This window comes from Nelumbo lutea, chromosome 1 (assembly GCF_056320005.1).
Source record: "Nelumbo lutea isolate HS-2025 chromosome 1, American lotus-T2T, whole genome shotgun sequence".
NCBI classification, from domain to species: Eukaryota; Viridiplantae; Streptophyta; class Magnoliopsida; order Proteales; family Nelumbonaceae; genus Nelumbo; species Nelumbo lutea.
In genome coordinates this window covers 100,209,391-100,222,078 of record NC_142684.1, presented here as the reverse complement: position 1 = coordinate 100,222,078, position 12,688 = coordinate 100,209,391, and the positions used below count along the sequence as shown (strand labels likewise).

The 12,688-nt window shown below is 42.4% G+C and overlaps 1 long non-coding RNA gene across 1 annotated transcript; it reads right to left on the bottom strand.

Moving 5' to 3' along the window:
- Nucleotides 1–2,113: 2,113 nt before the first annotated feature.
- Nucleotides 2,114–12,290, bottom strand: LOC148876406 (uncharacterized). Its single transcript, XR_016105912.1, has 3 exons — nt 12,235–12,290; nt 11,070–11,123; nt 2,114–2,429 (listed from the first exon to the last, which is right to left on the bottom strand). It is a non-coding gene; the product is annotated as an uncharacterized LOC148876406 (long non-coding RNA).
- Between the last annotated feature and the right edge of the window lie 398 nt (nt 12,291–12,688).

Genomic DNA, 12,688 nt, shown 5'->3' with positions numbered 1-12,688 from the left:
GATGAGTTGTATAATGGGCCAACCGTTAGAGGAATTGTCATGGACCGATTTTGCCTACTGGCTGGAGGCCTGCGAAGCTTTTTCATCGATGGGTTTCCGTATGGGTTGGATTGAAAGGCATATCGTGGTACTGGCACATGCTTTTTGAGAGGCCAGCCAAGATATACCTCAGGTTGACTTATTCCGTTCCACAAAGGATGTCCAGGGTCGTCGCAAGGTTGTCGAAGCCAGCGTGAAAAGGGTTACTGATAACCTTAAGAATTTGAAGGATGAGTGCATGTGGCAGGAACGGATCCTCGAAGACTATAAGGTAGAGTTGGATTCCTTGAAGAAATATGAGGAAGCCAGTGGGGTGACGGAAACCAAAGTGACTATTCGTGGGGAATGGGCCAAGTGACTCTTGTTGTAATAGACCATTTCGATATTACCCTACGCTTTGTATATTAATAGGCTCTTTGTTTTAGTAGAATATTTAATGTTCTTACTTCACACACTGTGTAATTTTTATGTAGTAGAGTTCATCGTAGCATGCTAAGGCACCCTGAGTGTGACAATTCTTATGTTTTATTGTTTACTTTTGTGAATGTTGGTATGTGATTGCAACTCCTAGAGGTCTGAAACATGTACTCTTGTGTTGTTACGTATGCTCGTCGCATATTATAGCCATAACGGTAAGCGTGAGTTGACGAGTTGGATTTGCCCTGATAGGAAATAGATTATAGTGGTGGTCGGGGCTTCCCGGGTTATCTTTGGCTTTGTATTGTGTGCCTAGGGTGGTCGGGGCTTACCGGGTTGTCTAGGGCTTTGTATGTGTGCTTGGGGTGGTCAGGGCTTCCCGGGTTGTCCAAGGCTTTGTAATGTGTGCCTGGGGTGTGTTGGGGCTTCCCGATTTTCCAGGGCTTTGTATTGTGTGCCTGGGGTGGCCGGGGCTTCCTAGGTTGTCTAGGGCTTTGTATTGTGTGCCTAGGGTGGTCGGGGCTTACTAGGTTGTCCAGGGTTTTGTATATGTGCTTGGGGTGGTCGGGGCTTCTCGGGTTGTCCAGGTCTTTGTAATGTTTTCCTAGGGTGGTTGGGGCTTCCCAGGTTGTCCAGAGCTTTGTATTGTGTGCCTGGGGTGGCTGGGGCTTCCCGAGTTGTCTAGGGCTTTAAGAGCGTAATGAACAATATATATAAGAAGGTGCATAATCTAGGCAAGTGTATATATTCTTAAAAGAAAGAGAACATCCACATCAATGTCATAATATGAAACCATATGTGTCTGGATAAAGAAAGATTAAAAAAGAAATTCATCATGGATTTATGCATAAAAAAATGCACACTTGTGTGATTACAAAGAAGCATGATTAGTCAAAGTAAGGTTTCAATCAATAATAATTTATGGTTTCATCATCGTCATCTGTGTCTATAGTTTTGAGTACATAATAACCTGAATTGTAGGTCTCCTTTATCAAATAGGGCCCCTCCCATGTTGGTGTGAACTTTCCTGTAGATTTTCCTTGCCTAACGTTGAGAGTCATCTTCAATACTTTATCCCCTTCTTTAAAGTTTCTAGGCCTTAAGTGTTTGTTGAAATTAGTGGCTAGGGCCTATTTGTATTTACTTTGTTTTTCCGCAACTCTGTCTCTAACTTCATCTACTATCTCAAGTTTGTCGATGAGTAGGTTATCCAGGTCTTCTAGTCTTATCTTTTTACCCATTACGAAGGCTATCCTAGCGGACACAACTTTGATTTTCACTGGCAGTACAACTTCTTAGCCATAGACTAAGGATTAAGGTGTCGCCTGTGTACTCTTCCTGATTGATGTGTGATAAGCCTATAGTGTCTCTGATAGTTTTTCTGCCAAATCCTTCTAATTATCGGCTACCACTTTGCTCAGCATACTTAACAGTGTCTTGTTTGTGGCTTCCGCTTGACTGTTGCCTTGGGGATAATATGTTGTAGATGTCCCTAATCTCGCCCTGTATTGCCCTAAAAGGTCAGGCCGTTATCAGTCAATATCCGCATTGGTGCCTGGTGTGTCTAGAAGCGTGTCGTTAAACACTCCGGAACATCAGTTTAAACATTTATAATTTTATTCTGATTCTCAAACAACTACTAATGCAGTAAATGGGTGAGAACGAGTCATATCCACAGGGAAGCGAGGGAAAAATTATTACATGCTCAGATCCGGGAGAGAACACAAAGGGGAGTTGCAGAAATACAAAATTAATTAATTAATTAAAAAGAAAAAAATGGAATTCATTAAAACCAAATTTGAACAATACTGGGAATAACAAGTGCATAAAAATAAATAATAGAAACAAATAAATAAAAGGAACAAAATAAAAATGTCTGAGAATCCAATCAGAGGTAGTAGTCTCCAAATCTCTCCTTCGACCCTCAAACTTCTCGAGCTAGGCCTTCTGTCTTATCTGGCCGAATTTCAGATCTACAAAAAAGAAATAAAATACAAATTAAATCTAATAAAAGTAAAATTTGTAGGAAGGAAAAATGAACTGGAAATTAAAAAACAGAAAGTAATTCTAAAACTAAAGAAAAAGTGGTTGGGATTCAAATCCAGAGGTGGCAGTAGTGGTGTTAGCAAACTGCAAGTAGAAACCCCTCCTCTTGCCTGGGCGTCCTCCTCTTCCACTACCCTTGAACTTATCAAGATCAGCCTTCCTTCTTACCTGGGTGAATTGACCAACCCCTTTTACAAGGCCTCTAGGATGTTTTTATAGAGAATGGTGGATATAATTGGAATTAGAGAAAAATAGGGGGGCGGCAGTTGGATTTTTACAGAAATATGGGTGCCCTAGGGTTTAGAATTGAGGGTTAGGATTGTTATAAGGTGATCCTAAGGATGAAAAGAAAAGGAGATGACACCCAATATTATGTAGGGCTGAAATTTAATGGCTAAAGGCTGAATGGTGAAGATTAGAAGTTAGGTGGCTCCTAGGGTTAGAATGCTAAACAGAGAGTGCCCTGGAATGGATGGTGGAGATTAGAAGGGATGGAAGGTGAGGATTTAGCAGTTAGGGGTGGCTAGGGTTTGTTAAGAGTGAAAAGAATGGATTAAAAGGTGCCCTAGGGTTTGCTAAGGCGTGGGGAGCATGCTAATAGAATAGGAGGGGTGCCAAATTGGGTTTAGCAGCTAGGAGGTGCCCTCTAACTTTCAGTTTTTCACTTCAACTTCCAAAAATCTGCATTTCATCCATGAAAACATCCCAAATTTCACCAGATTTACACAAAGACCCTTAGAGGCCACAACATTGCATTTAATTGGGAAAAGGGCACATCTTGACTATTCTAAGACCGAAAATACCCTTGAGTTGATGCCCTTAAGGCATCAAAATGCAAGGTTATCAGTACCCCGAATTGGTGGACGATGTTTTATCTCCAGAAGTTTGCTATGTTGGCGGCACAAATTCGTCGTAAGGGAACAACTTCTACCCATTCAGTGAAGTAATTTGTTGCGACAATGATGAAGCAGTACCCCCTTGAGGGTGGGTGCATCTTTCCTATGAGGTCTACCCCCCAAGTGTGAAAGGGCTAGGGTGTGATAATGGGTGCAAGTCATTGGTGGGCTTGCGGATCCTTTCTCCATGGATTTGGCACTTGTGGCACCGGTGCACATGCTGTTGCGTGTCTTCCATTATAGTTGGCCAATAAAAGGCAAGGTGGAGGATGTGGTTGTGTAGGGCAAGCTGGCCTTGATGAGTTGCAAGTTCAGAGCTATGGGTTGTCTCTAATATTTCTCCAATTTCCTCACTGGCTAAGCATCGTAGAGGCTTGCCCGTGTGCGATTTCTTGTACAACACTCGTCTTGGAGGTAGAATCTTTTGATTTTGGATAGTAACTTTCTCCGCAACCGGATGTCGATCGAGAGTGTGTGTTCCTACAGGTATTCTATGTACATCTTCCTCCAATCCTCATCACAAACTACTAAGCATTTCTCGTTGTCTGTTTATGGGACACATTTATCGCACTCTCTTTGCATCTCAGTGGAGTCTCACTTCATCGTAGGCCAATAATATCCCAAACGTTGTAGTTTACAGAACAGGCTACTCGTGATATCTCTGCAAGTAGATTTGTGAATTTTATCTAACACTGCCTCCGCTTCCTGCATGCCTAAGCACCTTGTCCTCACACCGTTTGACTCTCAATGATATAGCACCCCGTGTACCAACTGGAATTTTGTGATCAACCTAATATCTTGTGTCCCTATGGCCTGGCCTTTCAGTTTTTGAATCACCCCATATCTCCAATCACCAGCCACTATTTGCTCCACATTTTCCACCTGGTCTTTTAGGATGAGAGTTGATTGCCTGTCGACCATCTGGGTAGTAATCTTTATCGGCTTCGGGCTGGCTTAAATCTTAGACCCTAAGGTAGCTAGTGCATAAGCAAACCTATTCTTTGCTCTACTCTGATGTTCGAATCCTACATCCAAGTCGCAGACTAGTTTTTGGATTAGGGTCCTATAGGGTAGGATAGTGAGCTCTTTTACCGTCGTGCTCCTGTCAAGCTATCCAATTACTAACTTTGCATCACCAATCGCCTTTATCTTCTTTGTGCCGACTTTAATCGCTTTTATCATGCCAAGGACTAGTGCTTCATACTCTGCTATATTGTGGAAACAGGGGAATTGGAGCTTAAATGAATACGTAGAGGTCTTCCCATCTGGGGAGGTCAAGGTCACACCAGCGCCGGCCTAGGTGCTCGTGGTTAGACCTGTTCATGGGCCGGACCGGGTCGGGCTCAGGTCGGGCTTTTATTAACAGAAAAATGTTAGGCCCGAGCCTGAGCCCGGCCTGACCAACGGGCCTACAACTTGGGCCCGAGCCCGGCCCTAATAAAAAGCCCGAAGCCCGACCTAATAAAAGAAATTTGAAAATTTCCCTATTCAAATGGACATTATCTATTTTAATTCAGATGTTTTTGTCCCCTATTTAAATGAACAATGGGCCTACAAGTGAATCAACAACCTTCTTAAATCAAAAAATTTATTCAAATGGGCATCACATAGGGTTTTTACTTAGGTTTAACTATAGGTCGGGCCGGGTCGGGCTTGGGTCGGGCTGTTTTGGAAAAGCCTGAGCCCGGCTTGAATTTTATGCGGCCTGGGCTTTTTGGCCCGAGGTTAAGCCCGCAGGCCAAAAATCCTGTTCAAGCCCGTCCGAGGGCCGGCCTGTCGGGCCACCCGGCCCATGAACAGGTCTACTCGTGGTGCTCCCATCGAAGGTCAAGATCTACTCTCTGTTTTCTGCCAGGGTGACCATGGGTATCTCTCCGGGGATTTCCTCTGATATAGGGAAGTTGGAAATTGGTGGAAAGGTGGCCAATAGATCGATGACTGCTTGACACTTGATGGCTTTAGGTTGTGTGTACTCTATCTCATATTCATTGAGCTGCATCATCCATTTTATGAGTCTACCAGAAAGGGGAGGTCTCTCCATGAAGAATTTGATGGGGTCACTCTGTGCAATGAGCCGCACTTTTTGCCCCAAGATATAGTGTCTAAATTTCTATGTGGCAAAGACCAAGGCCAAGCATTGTTGCTCCATGTGACAATAGTTCAATTCCGCTGACTTCAAGGTCCTACTGGTGTAATAGATGTGGATTTCCACCTTGCTCTCATCCTCCTACGCCAATAGGCATCCTATGGCCTCTGTCCCTGTTGCGATGTATATCTTGAATTCCCGCCCATCTTTGGGCAGTAACATTGTAGGTGCCTTAGCCAATGCTTGCTTCAACCGCTCAAAGGTGTCCTGATGCTCCTAGGTCCATTTGAACTCTATGGCCTTTTTAACTAATTTCATCAATGGCAAGGATGCATGTGCAAGGCTGGGGATAAACCTCCTCAGATAAAAAATTTTCCAGAGGAAAGTTTTTAACTGAGATTGGTTTACTAGTGGCAGCAGATCTAAGATGGCTCTAACTTTGTTTTCATCGGGGTGAATCCCAGTCTTGTCTACGTTGTATCCTAAGAACTTGCCTGGTTGTACACAAAATGCACATTTTAGCAGATTCATACTCAATTTGAATTTCCTACTTCGGGTAAAGATCTTCCTTAAGACTTTGGAGTGCTCCACTTTCTTCTTGGCTTTGACGACTATGTCATCCACGTAGCATTCTATTTCTTGGTGGATCATGTCAGGGAAAACACTAGTCATGGCTCTCTGATATGTGGCTCTGGCATTCTTTAATCCAAAGGGCATCATTTTATAATAGAAATTCCCTATGGGTGTCTTGAAGGCCGTATGAGGTGCGTCTGCAAGGTCCATGAAGATTTGGTTGTACCCATTGTAAGCATCCAAAAAAGAAAAAAGTTCATGTCCCGCTATCGAATCTATCAGCACCTCCATACTAGGAAGAGGGAATTCATCTTTCGGATAGGCCTTGTTTAGGTCCCTAAGGTCGACGCAACATTTGTGATAAGGTGTAGTTAGTATCTAGCATCATGTTATTACTAAAGAATTGGGTGAGAAGTACTAACCTTAGTTGTCCATCCTTCTTCTTTACTGGAACTACATTGGCTAACCATTGGGGGTGTGCTATGGGTTTGATGAAGCCTACTTTCAAAAGCTGCTCAACTTCCTCCTTAATCTTCAATGTTATCTTCAGCTTAAAGATCCTTTGCGGCTGCTTCATCGATCAAAATTTTGGGTCTATACGAAAGGAATGGCGAACAAGTGCTAGATCTAGTCCTGGCATTTGGTTGTATGACCAAGCAAATACATCCTAAAACTTTGCGGGAAAAACACCAGTTAGGCTGGCTCTAGGCGCTATAATTTTTGCGATGAGTTTTTCCTTATTCTTGGTTGCTAACTTTGTGGATATATACAAGGGTCGTTTGTCAAATCCGTCGGCCACTAGGGTGATTTCTTCTAAGGGTTCTTCGATTGTGTCGATAGAGTCCGTCATGCACTTTGGGGGTATCCTAACTTCATCGCAGTATTCTAGTACATCTTCTTTCGATTCCTGAGGTTATTCAATTGTTATTTGTCTCGAGTCTTAGGTATTTTATGTTTTTATAAGTATATGATCTGAATGTCGTACCTCTATATTCAATTCAACGGTTGAGCCATCGCTTGGTGGCATGATCGTGGCAATATTGATTGCGGCGTGGTGAAATAATGCCGATTGAAACATTACTTAGAGTCTTTAGTTAAAAAAGTGATGATTTGTTTAGCAAATATATGTATCCTTTTTTTAAACACTCAGAAAAAAAAAGAAAAACCTCTTTGAGAAGTAGATTTCACTCTCAGAACATATTGCGATCAAGTTATGTTAAGCAGTTTATAGAAATCATACCTCAGGGATGGCCTTTTTCATCGCAGGCAAACAGTCGCTCTCGTGATCCTCGATGATGGTATAATATTCTTTCCAATCATCCCCTGTCACCCGCATGCATCTGCTCCTCTTACGTTGTTTCGACGTCCTAGCGGGTTCATTCTTAAGCGGCTATGGAAATTTTGTTCCTCAACTTCAACTATCCTCGTTTTGTCATCCTCTGCCAGCTCTATGAAGTAGATGGCGTCTTGGAGGTGTGTCTCGGACTTGTCAAATGGTGCCCTGATTGCTAGGATCCTAATCGACCTCCCTCACTGTTTGGCCTTGATGCGTTGGTGGTAGGTCGAAAGGACAAGGGCTAGGTCATGTATCAGTGGTCACCCCAAGAGTGTGTGGTAGGAAGTTTTTCCTTGGATTACCTAGAATTCTTGTGTTATGCAAAATGGCCATATTGCCACCTACAGTTCTAAGGACCCCTCAGTAACTGACGGGTTACCGTTGAAGTCCGTTACTTCTAATGGCAACCCTTTGATGTCCTCTCTTATGATATTCATCAACTCCAATGTGTGGACCGAGATGAGGTTTACTGAGCTTCTTGGGTCGATCATTGATATGCACATGTCATACCCTCCAATCTTCGCCATGATGTACAAAGGTCTATTGTGTAGGGGATCTACGGCAAGCATGTCATCCGTTGTGAACTCTACGCTGTCACGATCACGACAGTAAGGCTACAAGGGATACCGGAACAGTTCCGCCAACGCTCTGATGACCAACTTCTGTGTTGTTGCATTGGCTCCCTGTTTAGTGAATAATCAGTGTAGTTCTTTGCTCTATTCTACTTTCTCTATCAGGGCATTAACTTGGTGTTGTTTGGGCGCCCCGACCATGTTGATGTTGCCTCCCTGGGCATGGGCTGGGAGGGGGTCAGTTTCTACATGAGCTGGTTCCTTCATTATGAACTGATCCAACTTCACTTTCTATGCAAATATCCTCCTAAGAGTGAAACAATCCATCAACTCATGATGTGGTGTCTGGTGATAGTTACACCACCTACTTCCATGCTTGTCCTTCTCCAGGTTCACTCTTGAAGGTGGTGGTGGCAAAATAATGACTCTGTCTTCAACCAATTTATTTATAATCATAATTACCTCCTCCCTGGTGCAGGGGAAAGGGGGAGGTGCTGGTGCATCTCTTCTTCCTTGGATGTTGCCTCTCTGGTATGGCCCTTGTCTTGTTCCTGCATTGTTTCTCGACCTTCTGTCGACCGCGTACTTCTCTTCCCTGTGGTACGGGGTTGTGCTTTTGATAGTTCGTGTCGTCCTCTCCGTGCATTTCCACAGCTGGCTAAAGGTTTCTGCCTCGATGTTTTCGATGTCGATCCGGTATGTAGGGCACATACCATGAATGCACTGTTCAACAAACCTCTTCTCAGTAGCATGCTTGTCGAAGACAAAATGATTGAGCTTTTGGATTCTCATAACATAAGCAAGAAGGTCTTCTCTTGACCCCTGTTCTACGTTCTGCAGGTCGGCCATTATCAACTTTCTTTCCAGAGTGAACCACTTCGATAGGAACTTTTTGGCCAACTCTCCCCATGAGTCAATACTTCTAGGGGTGAGACTCACAAACCATGTGTATGCTAGACTGATCAATGCATTCAAGAACTCTCGTACTTTAAGGTCCCCATCGGGGGCGAAAGAACCGAGGGAATCTTCAAACTTGCTGATATGTTCCTATGGGCTACCCCTTTGCCCATCATACTATGGCCATTGTTGGGGAAAGGTGTACCCGGTAGGATAGGGCTTGTACAAGATACAATCAGAATAAGGCTTTTGCAAGAGTGTTGAGTCATGGGCCTGCTACGACTTTCAACCACCAGTTCATGGACATACTCTTTCAATTCATCTTTGTTGAGAGGAATTTCTGTTACCAGGTCAGCACCGGGGAAAGCACAAAACTTGGGGGGCAGGTATAGAGCCTGCTTAAGATGGGGTCGAGTAGGCCCTATTGTGCTTCTCCAGAACACCAAGGAAGGTGGATATGGTACCAGAAGTATGGCGATTGGGATTGGGATTGGAACATGGAACACCAAGGATGGAGGCGTGGGGGTTTGTTCGGCCTGGGCAGAACGGTTAAGAAGTATTTGGAGGGTGCTTCTTGTCTCCTCCATGGTTTGCTCGATTTTCTTGAACCGCTCTTCGAAAAGTAGAAGGGAGGCCTCAAACTCATACACCTTGTTTGACAAGATCTCAATGTCGGCTAGAATGGGTTTTTCTATCTCAGGCTAATTTTCGAGTTGGTGTTTTCTTGAACGTTGCTCTATTCCTTGGGGATGGTAGTGAGGTTGATCCTCCTTAAGGTCATCGTTCATGATCAAAGACGAACCAGAGATTTTACTATAGGTAGGGTAAGGCTAGGTTGGGGAGCAGTCTCTTTGAAAGGCAAAGAAGAGCCTCCAAGGAAGGTGAAAGCCTTTCGGTAAGGGGTTGAGAGATGAGAAGGTTGTGGAGACTTGTGGGGTATTAGTGGATAAAATGCTCAGGGTTCTGTGTCCTCTAACGTGAGGACTTCCTATTTATGGAGGAGATCCCAAGATTCTAAAAGGTAGGGAGATAAGAATCTTTGCTGCGTATCGGGAAAGGGAATATATTGTTTGCTGGCAGTCATTGGGTGCACTACTAGGGTATCGCCACGTGTCTCATGAAGATTTTCTCAAGGATCGGCTTCCCTTATCCTTAAGATCCCTCATTACTCACGTGTGCTACTATCTTTTTCATGCAGCATGACTAGTCCTACGTGGTGAAGATGACGTCACTATTCGGAAGCCGATATTCCAGATGTTCCTCGGGGCGATTCGTGAAGTGTTTTGCTACCATGGGGCTCGCGTGTGTCTGGCAGGCCTCACCGCGGGCTCGGCCCACTACCCTCTCTGACTTGTTACCCAAAGCGGGTTTGCAAGTCGTGGGTTTATTGCTCGTCATGGTAGGTGTGACTTCATCGCACACCTAAGTGCACTTGTGTCTTTTGGGTGAGTTTTTCTAAGGCTTGTTCTAGTTTGGGTGCTTTCTAGTCTTGATGGTCCACAGATTTATTGTGGTTTTTCTTAATGCATTGCGGGTTCATTGCGAAGATAGCGATAGATCGTAAGTTCATCGCAACTGGAAGTAACTGTAGGTTGCTCGTGAGTGCTTTTGTGGTATTACTCTCGATGTTTGAGTGTTCTTTGAGAGTCTATGTGAGCTATACATACCTACAGTCAAATCATCCAAACGAGCAGTAATTGTGATAACAAAAATATGATATTTTGGTGGCAAACCACCGAGAAGATAATGAATAAGATCTAAATATGATATAAAATAATTAGAAACAGCAAGTGCATCAGAAATTCCTTTAATTTTTTGAATGTAGTCTGCAACTAACAGGTCACTTTTTTTAATATGTGCTAGCTCCAGCTTCAAATCATGGATTCTGGATTTGTTAGTGGAGCAAAATAAGCGGCTATGTCGGTCCCATATTTCTTTAGAAGTTTTGCAGCCTACAACTTGAGCAAGAACATGTTGTTCATACCAAGAGATGAATTCGGGGTTGATTTGTTGATCGTTACTGCCAAGAAGAAATTTTGATGGACATGACAGTGATCCATCGACATATCCAATGAGTCGATACCCATTGAGTGTAGGGAGAATTTGTATGGACCATAAGAGATAATTGTATCTATCTAGGTGAACTGTGATAACATTCATGAAACTGGATAGAGTAACCAATCCATTATTTCTGGAAGAGGACTCACCTTGAGAGTTGATCGAAGAACTTTGAGAAGACATGACATTAGTCTTCTAGGGCTCTGATACCATGCAAGAATCAATTGAAGAGGAGAATTCTCATTATATTATTTTTTGAGATTATAGAGGTTTATATAGACTGAGATACAAAATTTAAAATTCAAAAATTAAATATACAGATAACTTGATAAGTACAACAAGATAATATCAGAGGTTGATAACAAGATAATGGTTATATGGGGTTGATAAGCCCATAGATAACTAGTTATTGTTGTTATCCAGTTGATGACATGGACATAGTGGATTTATCTCTAGCAATAAGACCTACCAAATCTTCAATTGCGAAGATAAAGATTGAATCATGGTGAACAATCTTGACTTGTATTAGCATCAGAACTTGAATCTTGAATACCCTTACGTGAAAGCCAATATGAATTATAGATAAAACTTAGACATTTTCACTGTTGAGGAATAAAAAGTAGAGAAAGAAAAATCAAAGATAAAATTGAACCTTTGAGAATAAGAGATTGAATTGAACTCTATGTTGGAGAGAATTTATAGCGTCAAACCAAGCCAATGTCGGAATGATAATCACAAGTCAGAACCAATCTAGGCATCGAGTGCCTGCTCAACTACAAGACCTCTCTGAGGTTCCGATTGCATTGAGCATGAGAGAGGAGTTAGGGTTTTCCCGCGACTGGGAATGAAGTATGTGTTTTGTTGAGTTCTAGCTCCAGCTAGAACTAGAAGCAGCAAGTGCATCAGAAATTCCTTTAATTTTTTTAATGTAGCCCGCAATTGACGGGTCACCTTTTTTAATATGCGCTAGCTCCAGCTTCAAATCATGGGTTTTGGATTTGTTAGTAGAGGAAAATAAGCGGCTGAGCCGGTTCCATACTTCTTTAGAAGTTTTGCAACCTACGACTTGAGCAAGAACATGCTGTTCATACCAAGAGATGAATTCGGGGTTGATCTGTTGATTGTTAGTGCCAAGATGAAATTTTGATGGGCATGGCAATGATCCATTGACATATCTAGTGAGTCGATACCCATTGAGTGCAGGGAAAATTTGCATAGACCATAAGAGATAATTGTATCTATCTAGGTGAACTGTGATAACATTTATGAAACTGGATAGAATAACCAATCCATTATTTCTGGAAGAGGACTCACCTTCAAAGTTGATTGAAGAACTTTGAGCAGACATGACGTTAGTCTTCTAGGGCTCTGATACCATGCAAGAATCAATGGAAGAGGCGAATTCTCATTATATTATTTTTTAAGATTATAGAGGTTTATATAGACTGAGATACAAAATTTAAAATTCAAAAATTAAGTATACAGATAACTTGATAAGTACAACAAGATAATGATTATCAAAGGTTGATAAGCCTACAGATAACTAGTTATCATTGTTATCCAATTGATGATGTGGACAGAGTGGATTTATCTCTAGCAATATGACCTGCCAAATCTTCAATAGATGTAAAGATAAAGATTGAATCATGGTGAACAATCTTGACTTGTATTAGCATCAGAACTTGAATCTTGAATACCCTTACGTGAAAGTCAAGATGGATTATAGATAAAACTCAAACCTTTTCACTGTTGAGGTATAAAAAGTAGA